The sequence below is a fragment of the Tursiops truncatus genome, chromosome 14, assembly GCF_011762595.2.
Source record: "Tursiops truncatus isolate mTurTru1 chromosome 14, mTurTru1.mat.Y, whole genome shotgun sequence".
Classification (NCBI taxonomy): Eukaryota; Metazoa; Chordata; class Mammalia; order Artiodactyla; family Delphinidae; genus Tursiops; species Tursiops truncatus.
The window spans coordinates 84,147,811-84,164,226 of record NC_047047.1 but is presented as its reverse complement, the minus strand read 5'-3'; the positions used below and the strand labels follow the sequence as shown (position 1 = coordinate 84,164,226).

Sequence of the window (16,416 nt, the reverse complement as noted above, 5' to 3'; positions counted from 1 at the left end):
TAGTATTGAATCTTTAGGAATCAATACATTTAAAACAGAACATGGGGGAACTTCCCCCGTGGTCCAGTGGGTAAGACTCTGCACTCCCCAACGCAGGGGGTCCGGGTTCGATCCTTGGTCAGGGAACTAGACCCCGCGTGCCGCAACTAAGACCTGGCGCGGCCTAAATAAATAAATATTTTAAAAAATAAATAAAACAAAACATGGGATGTCTGGTTATCCATTAGATCACTCGGGATTCACATGGAAAGGAAAAAATTTATTAAAGAACAGAACTTGAGAGCTGACAGGATACAACCTGAAATTATGACAATAAGCAAGAATCTGATAAATTTCATCCAGATAGCTGAGAACCGAATACAGTATTTCCCAAACCACCTATCATTTGCCCAAAAATAAAGAAACATCATTCCCATTTATCATTTGACTTAACATTGCATCAAGTAATATAATGAATGGGAATTTCTTAGCCAATAAAATGTCCTATATTTCTCAGCAATGCTTTCACATACTGCAAACTAATTAATTCAAAATCTGTTTTGTCTGGTCCCTTGTGTTCTCAGTTAATGAGATTTCATGCAGTCCATCCTGGTAACAGCTTCATGTCCCTTCTTCATTTCCTCCGATGCTTAGAGCCAAAGGGCTTCCAACTAAAAAAATAAAATAGAAAATATTCCTCAATTTTGATAAAATGCTGGATCTACATAATCAAATTTCATCAGAAAGATTCTGAGAAGGGGCCAACCACAAACCATTTCAATTTCAAATATTAAAATATTCAATATTTTAAAATTAAAATATTCTTTTAATTTCTCCATCATAAGTTTTGGAGTTATCAGACCAGGTCTCTGAATTTGAGTGTAGAAACTGTGGTCGCAGGATGAAGAGGGAGAGAATCGCAGAACTTACCCGGGTTGAATGGACTTCAGAACCATGAAGTCCAATAGGCTGGATTTCCAGAACAGGAAAGTGGCCGGTCCAGACCAGAACTGATGACCCAAACCAGGCAAGAAATGAATGATGGTTCTGGAGCTCACATTTTGGGGATGCCAGCACACACTTCTGACTTCTGATTGATTTGGAAAGGTTTCCTGGAAAGGCTGGAATTTTGGTGGAAAAGGCAATGAGGAAAGATAAGAATTGGAAAGTAGACAACTGCTTTTTCAGACTTAACTAAATCTTTTAACTTTTTCTCCAAATTTGTATTCTTTGACCTTTTCAACAGGCCCAAGAAAGCGACATGCTGACACAATACCACATGTGCATGGTGGGTTCCGTCTGCCTAGAAGGAATAGAACACAATACGATCATGATCACAGGGCCACACAGACAAAGACAGCCATCAGAGCTGGTGTTAACCTGTGTACAATTACAGCTGCCATCTACGGAACTCATTTTGGAAATATTAGACTACTCAAACTCTTTCCTAACAATTCTCAAAATAAATTTGGAAGGTAGATATTACTATTAGCTTTAGCAATCTAAAGTTAATCTAAATCCTCTTTTAACAGATGTGGAACATGACACTCAGACAGGTTAAGTCATTTGCTAATTTCCCACCAGCTCGAGAAAGACAGAAATGAGGTTCCTTGTGGATCTTCCTGAATTCATTTGTTTCCTCTCTCTCTCTCTCTCTCTCTCTCTCTCTCTCTCTCTCTCTCTCTCTCCAATTCTGCTTCTCCTACAAAGTCCAGATCTTTCAAGCTTGTGGGTTTCAGCCTGGCCCCAAGGCACTGAGAATTCACACTACCATCAAGACATCTTATGCAATTTTACTACAGCTGGTGTGGAAACTTTAAGATCCCTGGAGTACTGAAAATCACAGCTCAACAGAATATAGATGAGAGACAGAGAGAAAGCGAGACAGAGACAGAGAAAGAAGGGGGAGACTTAGATACGCAGAGAGATGAATTCATTGATATTTTAACAAAAAGAAAGCTAAAGGTGCCTCTCCCTCTGAAAGTTTCATGTCACCTCAATTCCTGGATCTGTCTCGTATGCCTTCCCTTTGAGGCTCCTGGTATGCCCTTCCAGGACTCAGATGTCCCCCTGGCCCAGGACAGCTGCCCCTGGCTGCAGTTGGCACTGCCTGAAGCGGGTCAGCTGGGCAGGTGGGTGGGCACTCCATATGTCCTCAGCCCCTGCCAGCCCTGGGAGCTCCTCATGGGGACACAGATGCCCTGACCACCCTCTACTACATTAGCTCCTTTCACAGGGGACTGGATGGCTATTGGTGAGCATTTGTCTACCTCCTCCCATGGGGGCCGAGACTAACCCAGGTTACTTCCACCTGCTTCTCTTTTTTGCCACCCTCCCTACCTTCTGTTGTGCGCTGGCCAGTGGGAGTTCCTGGGAAGCCACACAGGCAGCGTCCTCTGTGCTCGTCATGCCAACCTTCATCAGAGCACATGCACTGGGGGCTCTTGGAGATGGGAGAGAAGCGGTAAGCTCTCAGAATGTCCTCCCTGGAGCCATTCTGGGGCAGGCTCACTTTCAGTGGTTTGCATGTTGTTCGCCACAGAAACCGTAAGATGGGCAAAGCAGAGAGCTATGGGCCTGAGTGGGAGCAGAGCACTCAGATCCCTCTGGCTCTCATTTCTTACTTACGATGACCCCAAGTAACCTCCACAGAGCACAGCTTGACGTGGCAGATCTAACCAAGCTTCTCCACTTTACTTATGAGAAAATAAGCCTCTGAAGAAGGAAGACCAGCCCAGGAGACACAGTGACGTTGGCTCAGCCTTGCCTCTCCATTGGCCTCTCGAGTCCCAATTCCTGTTCTTCCAGCCATCCTCCCTCATCCAAAAGAGATTTCGTAGAAGGTGGCGGTCCACCAGGTCACCTACTGCCCACTCAGGCACATCCTTCTTCATCCCACCTGCCTCTCACCAAGCTGTCTCTAGCGTGTGTAAGTGTGCATTTATGTGGAGACCATGGTCCATGTGCGAAGGTACATTTAGGTAAGTGACAAATTCCAGGATGGCAGTGCATTAGTTACAACCAATTAGGAGAAAATTATCACTGCGAAGTGCTCGCATCCCCTGCACTGGGCCAAAGGCCAACATGTAGCATTTACTAAGTATTACCTCATTGGGCTCAGTAGATGGTAAAGAGGTTTAAATCCAATTCAATAAAATATTTGATGTTAAGACTGAATCCCTAGGACTATAAATTCCAGTTAGTGGACCAGAAAGAGGTTACTCTGTATGTCCATACATCACTCACCTCCTCTCTCCACTATTATTGACAGCAATAGGTGTTGGAAAATCTTGGTGTTTTGAAGATACATCAACTTGTGTTCAAGCCCCAGCTTTGCTACTTTTAAGATGTGTGATCTCAAGATCATCAGTTCTCTTATGTATAAAATAGAGACAATAATACATACTTGCCAGGTTGTTGGATTCAAAATGGGTAAAGTTTATAGAATCTACCTAGCACATGACAACTGCTCGACAAATGGTAGCTATTACTACTATATTAGCAGCCTTTACATGTTAGTGGTACTGCTTAATACTTATTAAAGCAAATACGTATCATTACAGCTAATAAGTATTTAGTGCTATGTACATGCCAAGCATTTTGGTACATCTTAGGTAAATTTCAAAGAAGTGCAAAATGTAACTCTTGCCGTCAAAATAACTCAAAAGACAGCTGAAGAGAAACATTAATATATATCCTAACACTAAAATAATTTCACATGGATTATAAAATAGAAGCAAATAGAAGAAAATCAGGATATTAAATTTTTTTTTAATTTATCTTGGAAATGAGAAAAACTTTCAAAGCAAAACAAGAAAGGCAGAAGCACACAGATGTTTATAGCAGCTTTACTCATAATTGCAAAAACTTGGAAGCAACCAAGATGTCCTGCAGTAAGTGAGTGGAGAAATAAACTGTGGTGCGTTCACACAATGAAATATTCTTCAACACTAAAGAGATATCATCTATCAAGCCATGAAAATACATGAAGGAAACTTAAACGCATATTACCAGTGAAAGAAGCCCATATGAAAAGACTACCTACTGTATGATTCCAACTAGATGACATTCTAGAAAAGGCAAAACTGTGGAGACAGAAAGAAAGATCAGGCGTTGTCACAAGTCGGGGTAGAAGGCGGGTGGGGAGATGAAGAGGTAGAACACAGAGGATTTTTATGGAAGCGAAACTATTCCGATTAATACTGTGATGGTGTATATGTGTCATCATACGTTTGTCCAAAGCCATGGAATGTATAACTCCAAGAACGGAGCCTGTTGTAAACTGTGGACTTGATGTGATCATGATGGTCGACAGAGGCCCCTTGGTTGTCACAAATGGACCACTCTGGCAGGGGATGCTGATGATGGTGGAGGCTGTGCCTGCGTGGAGGCAGGAGGATTATGTGAGCAGCCTCTGTGCCCACCTCTCAAGATTGCTGTGAACCAAAAACTTCTCTGAAAATATAATGTGTTTAAGAAAAAAAAACAAAGACAGAAGCTATTGAGGAACAAGAAGAGAAAAGGGCTTTGATGAGAGCTCTTAACTAGTGAAGCTGTTTACAGAGAGATTATTCCTGTAACTGGGAAGAGGCTACAGTGGCTTCGTTTTTCCATGGAAAACACAGGAAAGAGGACAAGGGGACAGAGAGTGAGAGAGAAACACAGGGTCACTTCAGAGGAGGAACGTCAGGGACCATGATCACAGACATCCAGGACCGCACGGGCAAAGCATCCCAGACCTCAAGGACGGAGGGGCCGTTGACCACATGGACCTGAGTCGACCTGACAGGAGGTGAGGCTGAGGTTCAGCTGTGTCAGAGCTGCGGGTGAAAGAGGCCGGCAGTACAAAGGAAATTCAAGTCTGCAGCTACGGTTCAGGAATAAGATGTACTTTTGTCTGCAAAAAGAGAAAAAGGAACCTTAGAACCCCAAGAACTGTCTTCAGAGGTCCCCAGAGGAGGGGTGGAGCTTCCCGTGGGCCCCTTGAGAGGTGAATTGAAGTAGGGGCTGGAAAAGAACCCCCGGCAGGTCCGGCCTCAGTGTGGGTTGCAGACTTATGTGCAGGGGGCTCTACTTCTTTGTGGGGCGCTGTGAGCGTGTTCCAGCTTCCGGGGGAGGAGAGAGGGCCAGCGGGCAGCAGGAGAGGAGGTGTGCTTGTGGTTCCTCCTTAACCTAACTTAACCTTGAGGGGAGTGAACGCTAACGACACAGTTTGGGGTCATCCCAGCAGAGGTGAGTGGAACCAACAGGGGAGCAGGGGGGCTCATGAGAAAGGAGAGGGGGTCCCAGGGCCAGGCACCTCACCTACATCAGCACCTACAGTCTCCTAGCTTAAAAGTAGAAATCACTGGTGATATCAGTGTACACAGAGGCCCTGAGTTCTCACCTCTGTGTAAGTCAGCATCCCGGCCAACTCACACAGTGGACGTTTCCGACACCAACACTGCCTCAAGGGAAGGCCGGGTGATCAGATCAGAGCGTGCAGTTTGGTGTAATGGATTAGAGCAAGAGTTCCCCGTATGGGCTGAAATCTCAGCTCACAAAATTACCCTCGCCAGATGGGAGGGCTAAGAGGAAACGTAGAGATCTTGCACTGGAGGCGGCAGAGCGAGAGCTTAAAGCCAGAAGATGGAGCCAGCCTGCTCGGATTTGAATTCCGGCCCTACCAGGCACTAGCTTGCGGCCCTGAGCAAGCCGCTTCACCCTCCCGCGGCTTCCCTTCCCCACCAGCAAAATGCCGATAATAGTATGACCTACCTCAGGGGGCCGCCTGCAGAATTAACCAAGTTAATGTCTGTAGAGTGCTTATAACCACAACTGGCCGGAAATAAGACCTATAGAAATGTTACTTAAATAAATGTAACGTTACTCCCCCCTTTACCGATGAGAGAAGGGCAGGCTGAAGCGGGAGCGTGATTTCCCCAAGTTTGTTCAGATGCTCTGTGTTCTTCGAGTCCTGGACCCTGGTCTCCAGATGCTCCGTCCACCACCCACGTGGCCTGGGAGCCAACAGGGCCGCACAGAGGGCCTGCAGATTCCGGAAGGGCCCCCGTTGTCCCGCCCCACACTGTCACAGCCTGACCTGCCACCGTGTCCCCTTCTGGCGGGGTCTGACCAGGCCACACAGAGGAAGCCACTGAGGTCTCTGGAGTTCCAGCACTTCCCATCATATCAAATACCATTTCACTTTCCATTTCCTCAAGGGAGGGAGGGAAAGAGAGAAAGACGATATCGCTTGTACTCCCCTACTTCACAGTTTTGCTGTGACGATAAAAAGGGATAAGATATTTTACATGGTAAAGAGGGCTACATAAATGTCAAATAGGGAAAAAATGGGATCCAGAGGGCTGCCTTCCAGTGAGAACTTAGGAATCCTATTAATTAAAAAGACTCGCATGACTTTGCCCCATCTGACTTCACTCTAGATAATTCATATACGCGGACCCAGAGCAGCCGAGCTCTTCTGGGAAATATGATAAAAACGCGTGGTCTCTGCCAGGAAGGCTTCAGTCTGTGGAGAGAGACGGCCATTTCCTGCTGAGGGCTTTTCCTCAAATGCTCGTAACTGGTGCTCATCCAGTCGGGCTTCACCGTCCTCAGGGAATGCTCGTCACGTTTACGATACACAGTTCACTCCTTTAAGGAGAGGCTGAACCTAATCTGTGCCTGAATCACTTTTGAGTTCCCGCTCCTTCAGGGCCCCTTCTCTACCTGCCGAGGGCGGTTCCCTCCACGTGCCTGTCTGTCAGCACCAAGGCCTCGGATTTGCTGAACTTGCCGGTCCTTGCCCTCCACGGTGGAAGACACAACCCTCGGAGTTGTAGACTCATCCGCTGCCTGGTTGATGCAGCTCCCGTGGCCTCCTTCTTATTCCTCATACACATCAAGAATCCTCCTATCACCTCAGGGCCTTGGCACGTGCAGTCGCTCCTGATAAGCGCACGGCTGGAACGTCTCACTTCTTCCAGGTATTCAAGTATCTCTTTAGCAGAGCAATCTCCTCACACCACCCAAGTTAAAACCTCAACCCTCTCCCCAGCCTAACTCTCCCTACCTACTGCACATATTTTAATTTTGTCTGTGGCATGAACACCACCAGGGCACTAACGTCGTATGTATTTATTTGTTTTTTATCTGTGTCTCTGACCTCCAGAGAGGAGGGATAGTGTCTGTGTTTATCTAAGACCCGTGTGCTCACAACAGCTACCAGAGTAACTGACACCTAGAAGATACTCTGTCAATGGGTAACAAGTCTCTCAGTATAGAAGAGGAGGTTTTCTCCTAGAAAGTCAAGGAGAGCAGGGGACAGAACAAGGATCTACAGTCAGAAGGTGGAGTCCAGGCTCTATTCGTTATTACCTGGGGGCATTCAGTGAAGTCGTATAACCTCTCCTCCTTCATCTATAAAGTGATATAAAGTCTCACCCACTCCTACATAGGATGGACTGAGACAACTTATAAAGGGACCATTTGTAACTAACAAAGAGCTATACAAATACAAAGCTGTACAAATCTGGGTATATTTGTTTCCAGTTTTCATCTTTGGTTTTGATTTAATTATATATTTAGATTGAACGGTCACTGGGACCGGCTTTGCTGCCACCTGAGGCCTTCAAGTACAGTGCTTAGGGGCCCTCGCTGGTTCCAGGGTCAGGCAAACATAGCATGATTCCTGGCTCCACCATTAACTAGCCCTGTGACCTCGGGCTGGTTAAATCACTTCAAAATAGATATAAGTTTGTAACAGTATTATGATTCATAGATTTAATGTGAACAATATGTGCAATAATGCATGTGAGACTCTTAGCAGATGTTTAGGGTTAATATTTTTATTGACTAAAGTGGTTTCTCTTTCTAAGGGAGATAATTCTCTGTTGGAAACATTTGGTTTTTAAATACAAATGGAAAGAGGCCTTCCTGAAAGTTTTTCATTTTTGAAACATGACCTCTTGTGCTGGGCGATGGGGTAAATGCTTAAGCTCATGTCACCTAGATAGCAAAAGTATAGCTCTTAACTCTCAATTTTTGTCTGTTAATAAAATTAAATAATAAGCTGCCATTGTTATTGACTTTATATACATATATATATTTACCACTGCCATGCTTAAATTCGTGGGCAAATCAGCTCTGTGTTTTGGCAGTCTCTCCTGTGGAAAAGAGTGTTTATGTTTATAATCTTCCAGAGCTGGAAAGGCTCAGTTTGCCAGCTCTGGAAATGACTCAGCAGTGAATACTAATAGGTGTGCTTCCCTTTGAGCCCACAGATTTGTGAAAGTCAGAATGTGCTCAGCAAGACAGAAGAAGGAAGTAGGGAATTAACCTTAACGTGGTGCCTTTTCTGGGCCAGGACCAGCAGCTCCTCTTCCTTGTATCATCTCATTTCATTCTCACATCAGATCTCTGAGGGAAATGATGACATCCCTGATGGAGAAATGAGAAAATAAAGTCTCACTGAAGTTAAGTAACTTGCCCACAGAGCTAATAAAAGCCAAAACCCAAATCCTGACAAGCGGGATATTTGTTCCTCGCTTTGACAAATACTTACTTTGCATCTATTATATGCCAGGCACTGTCCTAGGCACTGGGATTAAAGCAATGAGAAAAAGAAAGCCTCTGCCTTCATAGAGGGCACATTCTAGTGCAAAAGTACAGGTAAACACGCACATACTATACACAGAGATATAGCTATAAGTATGGGTGTGGACATAGATAGAGATATGGTTATGAGTACAGATATATAATTATGGGTATGGATATAAATGTGATAATTGTAGACAAACACACAGGCACGGACACAGACATGGAGAGACACAGGTAGTCATGAGTTAGCGCTAAGTGGAAGAGGATGATGAAAGGTATTTCAGATCAAGTAATGTGGAAGGCCTTTTAGGAGAAATACCAAAAAGAGACTTAAAGGAAGACCCCTGAGTGTGATGAACAAGGTGACTTCTAAGGATCACACTGGATGCTGCACAAAGAGCAGGCTATAGGGGACAGCAGAGTGTCAGCAGAAACACCAGGGTCGAGGTTACCGCCGCAGTTCTTAGGAGGAAAACAGAGGTTCCACTGAGCGGGAGTGACAGCTGCATCCTCCTTAGTCACACTGTAAGTCACACTAGACTCCCCTAAGGAATTTAAAGGTAATTTTTTACAGAAGGCTAATTTACCTAGACGTTTTGTGGGAACCAACACACAGTGTAACACATTACATACCAACACCAGGCTTTCCCAAGTTATTAAAACAGTAACAAAATGGTATAAAAACAACAAACCCTGTGTTAACAATCTTGTTAAAAATTATAAGGGATTTAGGGTCATAGGTGAATTCCATTCATTATGCAATTATGAAACTATGGCCAATGGAAGTGGAGGGCCCTTGGTCCTCTTCCAGCCTGATGGTTTTGGTTTGCAAACAGAGAGAGTAACTTACGCACGGTCACAGATCCACCCAGTTGGGAATGACACCTACGTCCGCTTACAGCCAGAAGTGCTTTCACTCATTACTTCACTTATATTTATGCACAAAAAAGTGAAGATGATACATCTTTTCATTAAAAGAGTGGCCACCATCAGATTTGTGGTTACCAGAGGCAGAGGAGGGGGGAGGGGAATAGGATAAAAGTGGTAAAAAGGTACAAACTCCCAGCTGTAAGATACGTAAGTACTAGGGATGTGACGTACAACACAATAAATATAATTAACACTTCCGTACGTTATAAATGAAAGTTGTCCAGAGAGCAAATCCTAGGAGCTCTCATCACAAGGAAAAACATTTTTCTATTTATTTAATTTTATACCTATAAGAGATGATGGATGGGACTTCCCTGGTGGCGCAGTGGTTAAGAATCCGCCTGCCGATGCAGGGGACACGGGTTCGAGCCCTGGTCTGGGAAGATCCCACTTGCTGCAGAGCAACTAAGCCCGTGCGTCACAACTACTGAGCCTGCACTCTACAGCCCGCGTGCCACAACTACTGAAGCCTGCGCACCTAGAGCCCATGCTCTGCAACAAGAGCCTGTGCTTCGCAACAAGAGCCCGTGCTCCACAACAAGAGAAGCCACCGCAATGAGAAGCCCGTGCACCACAAAGAAGAGTAGCCCCCGCTCGCTACAACTAGAGAAAAGCCCACGCACAGCAATGAAAACCCAACGCAGCCAAAACATAAATAATAAATAAATTAATTTTTAAAAAAGAGAGAGATAATGGATATTCACTAAACTTCTTGTGATAATCATTTCATGATGTATCAAGTCAAATCATTATGCTGTATACTTTAAACATATACAGCGCTGTGTGTCAATTATATCTCAATAAAAATGGAAGGGAAAAAAAAGAATGATCACAGTTTTTATACATGCATCTCCACATTCCCCAACACTAAGCCTAACACTTACTTTTAATGAAGCTCTCCTCGGGTAGAAATAGACCAGAACTGCTAGTCAGACTATTCAGGGGTAAGGGGAAAACTCCTTCTTGAAAGTTCTGACTAGAGAAAATGTTGAAAAATCTTTTATGGCTTCAAAAAGCACTCATTGGTTAATGGCCTCGCTTTGTTTTTTTTTTTTAAAACTTCAGAATAGAAAATTTGGGTGTGTGCGTATGGTTGTTTTTTCAGTTAAAACTCAGAAAATATTCTTTCCTACCTCAAAGATGAGCACAAAATGCATTGTTTGTAAGAGCTTACAGACCGGGTTCAGCCAGAAGTGAAATATGAGAACTCCCTCAAATGCCTTATTATTCTAGAGAAACGGGACACACCCTCAATTATGGCAAAATAAGTACAGCCACTAATGTCATGCATGTTAATAAAACTTTTGGAGACTTCACAGGAAAGTTTATAGTGCGTTTTTTAAACCATGGTATTTTGGTGATTGGTCAGTAATTACCAGCTCTTGGACCATGCTGAATCCATTAGCCATACCCTACATAAGCAATGCTTTTTGCATCTAGAGTAATACAAGGAGGGGAGTTGGGGTGGGGCGGTTTTAAGAGCAAGTAAACAAGGACACATAAAAGCCCCAGAATATTTCTTAATGCCAGATCTCAAATCATGAACATCAGAGGGAGGAAAATATATGCATACATATACATGTACAAAAACATATATGTAGGTGTGTGTCTATAAGATTTATGGCATCAGATATGCTGACCAAATCTATTGCATTATAAAGAGCACAAGAAAAAGAACGGGGCAACATTTCTATTTTTGCATCTGCTACTAGCAAATTCTCCAACCTGGGCAGGGCAGGTCTCTGGGCCTCATTTTCCAGAGCTATTAAAGAAAGAGATGGAGTTCTCTGATCACTAAGGTCTTCTTTTGAAAATGTTTCTGACCCCAGGGCTGTGTTTAGAATTCTTGAAGCAAGAAATTAGCCACTTTTCAATACTTGCTACTTTGACCTAGAAATGTTCCACGGTTTGTCCTTTGTTCTCCCATTAGAGCATATATTTAAATAAAAATGAAAGGAAAAAAAAAGAAAGGAACCACCGTTGTTTATCCAAGCACAGTTTGTGTGTAATGAAGGGAATGATTATCTCGGCAAAAAGAACAGCTCCTCCCTCAATGTTTAAAATTAGCACTTCTCCTCCCTCTAGTGGAAATGCCATGTACTTACTCTAAACGAAATTGATTTGTTTTCATCAAACAAAACAGAGAAAAAGAGCTAGCATGACTGAGTCCTAATACGGGATCAAACAAACACAATTTGCTACAGGGTTGTCCCACACAAATGTCTTAAATATTTCACTTGTTTAAAACAATTCAAGATTAACAATGAAAGCCTGCAAAGTAGATTTAGACCCACCCAGGGTCTGCAAATGAAATACACGGGTCCAAGTTAGATATTTTGTATTTAATTTATGCCCCCAAGAATGTTAAAATCAGTTCACTTATGAAAATTACAGTCACTAAACAGGACAAGTGAAGCAAACCCTAAGACAGGAGGGCTAAAGACAGGGCTTTTGGGCAAGAAATGTCCATTTCAATCCAGTTTACGTGTAGGTACTTATTTTATGTATCTTCTGATTCCATCTCTGTGAAACCTTTCTTGACTCCCCAGGCAAAGTAAATTGTGCCCTGACTTGTCGTAAACACCTCCTCCAGCCACAGAAAGCACGTCGACAATGGTGTGTGTGCATGTCCACCTCCCATCTGGACAGGGAGCCCCTTACAGGAAGCTTCTCACCCTCCTTGTGTTTCTCTTCCGGTTGGAGAATCGAGTGACACAGCTGGAGAGACTGTGACTTCAAAGGCACTCACATTCAATTGACTCAAAATCACTGTGCTGAAAAGTTATTTTTTCTTTAAGATAAAATCAGATAACACTGTGCTGGCTCCATTCAGCCTGCTAGCCAATCCAACCAGAGCCCTGGTTGGTCCTCTTTCCCAAGTAAGAGTTGTAATAAGATCTACACACCCTAAAGAGTGAACAAGGTAAAGGACGATTGTGGGACTCGAGGGACATTGTTCCAGCTAATGATTAAGAACTCTCCAGACAATAGGGGCTGCTTAGACAATGGGTGAATTTCCAGGATGTCCGGCCCCCTTCCGAGAAGGAGGGAGATAACAAAATGTAAAAAAGGTGTCTGTCAAAGACCAATCAGGCAGCTGGGGAGAAGGAGGGAGATGATAAAATGTAAAAAAGGTGTCTGTCAAAGACCAATCAGGCAGCTGGGGACAAGTTCCCTCTCTGGTCCGAGCCTAAGCCGGGACCAATCAGCAGGAGAACACAACCAAATCTATAATTTACATACGGGGAAGTGGGAACCTATAAAACTGACATATTCGCGCCCAAAAGGGGTTCCTTCTTCGACCTCCTGCGTGAGGACCAAGGAACCCCAGTGCACCGGCCTTCAATAAACCTCTTGCGTTTTGCATCGACTTCCGACTCTTGTTGTTTCCTGGGCGAGTCGAAACTCCTAGGAGACCGCGCAGGTCTAACACGATCACTAAGGAGGTCGGCTGGATGTCTACCGCAGTAATTCAGAAGATGAGAGCGTCACTCAATGCGATCACACCAATCATGTGTAGCTAATCTTCCACACCAATCATGAGCCACTGCCAGGCATCACCAGAATCTGAGGGGAGCATCTTACCTGGAAGGTGCAAATAAACAGAGCAACCTAAATGTCCATCAACAGATGAATGGATAAAGAAGATGTGGTCTGTATAGACAATGGAATATTACTCAGCCATAAGAAAGAATGAAGTAACGTCATTTGCAGCAACACAGATGCTCCTAGGCATGATCATTACTAAGGAAAGTAAGTCAGAGAAAGACAAATACCATATGATAGCACTTATATGCGGAATCTTTAAAAAATGATACGACGAACTTATTTACAGAACAGAAATAGACTCAAAGACACTGAAGACAAATTTATGGTTACTGAAGGGGAAGGGGGGAGGGATAAATCAGGAGTTTGGGATTAACAGAAACACACTACTAGATATAAAATAGATAACCAACAAGGACCTACTGTATAGCACAGGGAACTATACTCAATATCTGTAATAACCTATAGTGGAAAAGAAACTGAAAAAAGAATATATATATACACACACACATATACATATATATGACTGAATCACTTTGTTGTACACCTGAAACACTGTATATCAACTAAACATTAATTTTAAAAATTCCAAAAAAACAAATAAATAAAAATTCACCGTAGAGGAAATGGAGATTTTGCATGAGGAACTTTAAACAAAGCCATCACTAAAGTCTCAGAATAGTAAGTAAAGACACTGCATCCAATAAAAAAGAAAAGATATTATTTTAAAAAGAATATTTAGGGCTTCCCTGGTGGCGCAGTGGTTGGGGGTCTGCCTGCCGATGCAGGGGACACGGGTTCGTGCCCTGGTGTGGGAAGATCCCACATGCCGCAGAGCAGCTGGGCTTGTGAGCCATGGCCGCTGAGCCTGCGCTTCTGGAGCCTGTGCTCCGCAACAGGACAGACCACAACAGTGAGAGGCCCACGTACCGGGAAAAAAAAAAAAAAAAAGAAGACTATTTAGATAACAAGAGAAAGAAAGGAAGAAAGAAAAAATGGGAGAGAGTGGAAGCTTTTAGAACTTAGAAACGAGAGCAGAAATGAAAGTCTTCGTAAAAGAGTTGAAAAACAAGTTGAAAACACAAAGTTGAAAAAATATTATAAAATGTAGTAAAGGTATAAAAAGGAAATATGTGAGAGAAAAGACAAGAAAATTGGAAAACCAGTCCAATATGTCCAACATCTGAATAGCAGACAATACAGAGAGAAAAGAAAAAAAGTGAGGAGTGGAATTCGTCAAAGAAACAAGCCAAGAAAATTTCCAAGAATTCAACGACTTGAGTTACCAGACCTATCAAGGGCCCAGTGAAAATGGATGAAAACAGACCCACATCAAATTACACTGTTGTGAAATTCAGAACCCAGTGGGCAGATGGAAGATTCTATTTGCTTTCTAAGGGGAAAAAACTGAAGTGTGAGATGGTGAGGTGCGTGTCCCCCAGTTTCCTGTTTCCAGGCTTTAACACAGAGCCACAGCTCAGTGCGGGGGACATGGGGAGCATCCGTCTCCTCTGAACTAACCTGGAACAAGGTCAGGTTAAACCAGACTGGGCAGAATGATTAAGCAGAGGAGGTCTTAACATCTACTTTCTTGACTGTTCTCTGTTCCGGGACATTTGAATACGCCCTCAGAGTATGTGGTCCCCGGGGGTGGGTCCAATGCCCAAGAAACTAGAGCTGGAGGGGGACTGTGGGTGGGCCTGCATGGAAGGATGACACTCAAGAGATCCCAGCACCAAGGAGACCCGAGGTCAAGTTCGACAGAAACAGCCACAAGAAACAAATTTCAATTGCCTACGTGGGCGGGGCAATCCACATACATTTAGAGAGAGGATAATGTGACCATAGACCCACCCTCCGCTCAGCCCCAAGGTTGCCTAAATTGACACTTTTGGCCCCAGGCAGATGCCATTCTGGGGAGAGGCCAGCATGGCCTTTGAAGACTGAGAAATCTGAGATCCTGATCTCTCTAAAAAAGAGCAGGCATCACCTAAAGGGCCTGTTAAAAGATCAAATGATATTAAGGCTTAAACCTGATAGGACTAAATATTTTTGTGTCTAGGGACCAGTTAGGCTGCTCAAGAGAAAGACCAGATTATTTATAGGCAATATAAAGGGACAGTGTTTCTTCCTAGTTGTAGATTGCAGCTGTAGGCTGAATGAGTTTCATGAAATTTCTATGCTTTTAAAGTGAGAGAAAAGGAAAAAAAAAACCTTCCTGGGGAAAAAAAAAAAAGGCCAACATCGATTTCTGCTCTCCCTGTTCATACTAAGAAAACAAGTATATGAACAAAGCTGCATTTACAGAAGCCTGAAGATTAAATGAGTCTGCTAGTGGATATATGGGCCCATGTGAGGCATAGTGTAGTGCCTGACCTCTGTGTTCAAAATTCAAAGAAAAAGAACAGCTTGAATGTGAAACAAACCAAAGACATAAAAGACCCTGTCTCCCAGCATACCTGAAGCCATACTTCTGCTCTATGTGGAGTTTCCATTCTGAATCAGCCAAACTTGTGTTGGTTAAAAGGGATTTAGCTATATCCTCAGTTGTTGCTGAAATTTAAATCACTGGCTATCACTGAGAGAAAAGTATTTTTGATAATTTACACCTTCTCAGGTGCATTCCGCTTAGCATTTCATTAAAAGGATTTACCCAAATGTATTTAATCAGTACATATTATACCTAAGCACACATTATGCATACATGCACACCTCGGAGATATTGCAGACTCAAATAAGTGAGTATCACAATAAAGCCAGTTACATAAATTGTTCGGTTTCCCAGGACATATAAAAGTGTGTTTATACTATGTTGTAGTTTGTTAAGTGTGCAATAGAATTCTATCTGAAAAAGCAATATACAGACCTTAATTTTAAAGAGCTTTATTGCTAAAAATGTTAACCCTCATTTGAGCCTTCAGTGAGTCTAATTTTTTGCTGGTGGAGGGTCCTACCTCCACGCTGGTGTGCTGACTGATCAGGGTGGTGTTTGCTGAAGGCTGGGGTGGCTGCAGAAATTTCTTAAAATGAGACAAGAATGAAGATTGCTGCATGGATTGACTCTTCCTTTCATGAACCATTTCTCTGTAGCATGCAATTCTGTTCAATAGCATTATACCCACAAGAGAACTTCTTTCAAGATTGGAGTCAATGCTCTCCAACGCTGTCACTGCTTTATCAACTAAGTCCATGTAATATTCTAAACCTTTTGTTGTAGTTTCAACAGTCTTCACAGCATCTTCACCAGGAGTAGAGTCCATCTCAAAAAAACACTTTCTTTGCCCACCAATAGAAGTAGCTCTTCACCTACTCAAGTTTTACCATGAGATTGCAGTAATTCAGACCCATCCTCAGGCCCCACTTCTAATTCTAGTTCTCTTG

General features: G+C 43.3%; 1 long non-coding RNA gene across 3 annotated transcripts; it reads right to left on the bottom strand.

Annotated features, from left to right (window-relative positions):
• Positions 1-211: 211 nt before the first annotated feature.
• LOC109551219 (uncharacterized) lies at positions 212-15,759 on the bottom strand. Of its 3 annotated transcripts, XR_012325830.1 has the most exons (4): positions 8,300-15,759; positions 3,226-4,876; positions 910-1,100; positions 212-650 (listed from the first exon to the last, which is right to left on the bottom strand). It is a non-coding gene; the product is annotated as an uncharacterized lncRNA (long non-coding RNA). The 3 variants fall into 3 exon arrangements; XR_002177957.3 differs by having other exon boundaries at positions 910-4,876; positions 8,300-15,757; XR_002177958.3 differs by lacking the exon at positions 3,226-4,876 and having other exon boundaries at positions 8,300-14,117.
• Positions 15,760-16,416: the final 657 nt, after the last annotated feature.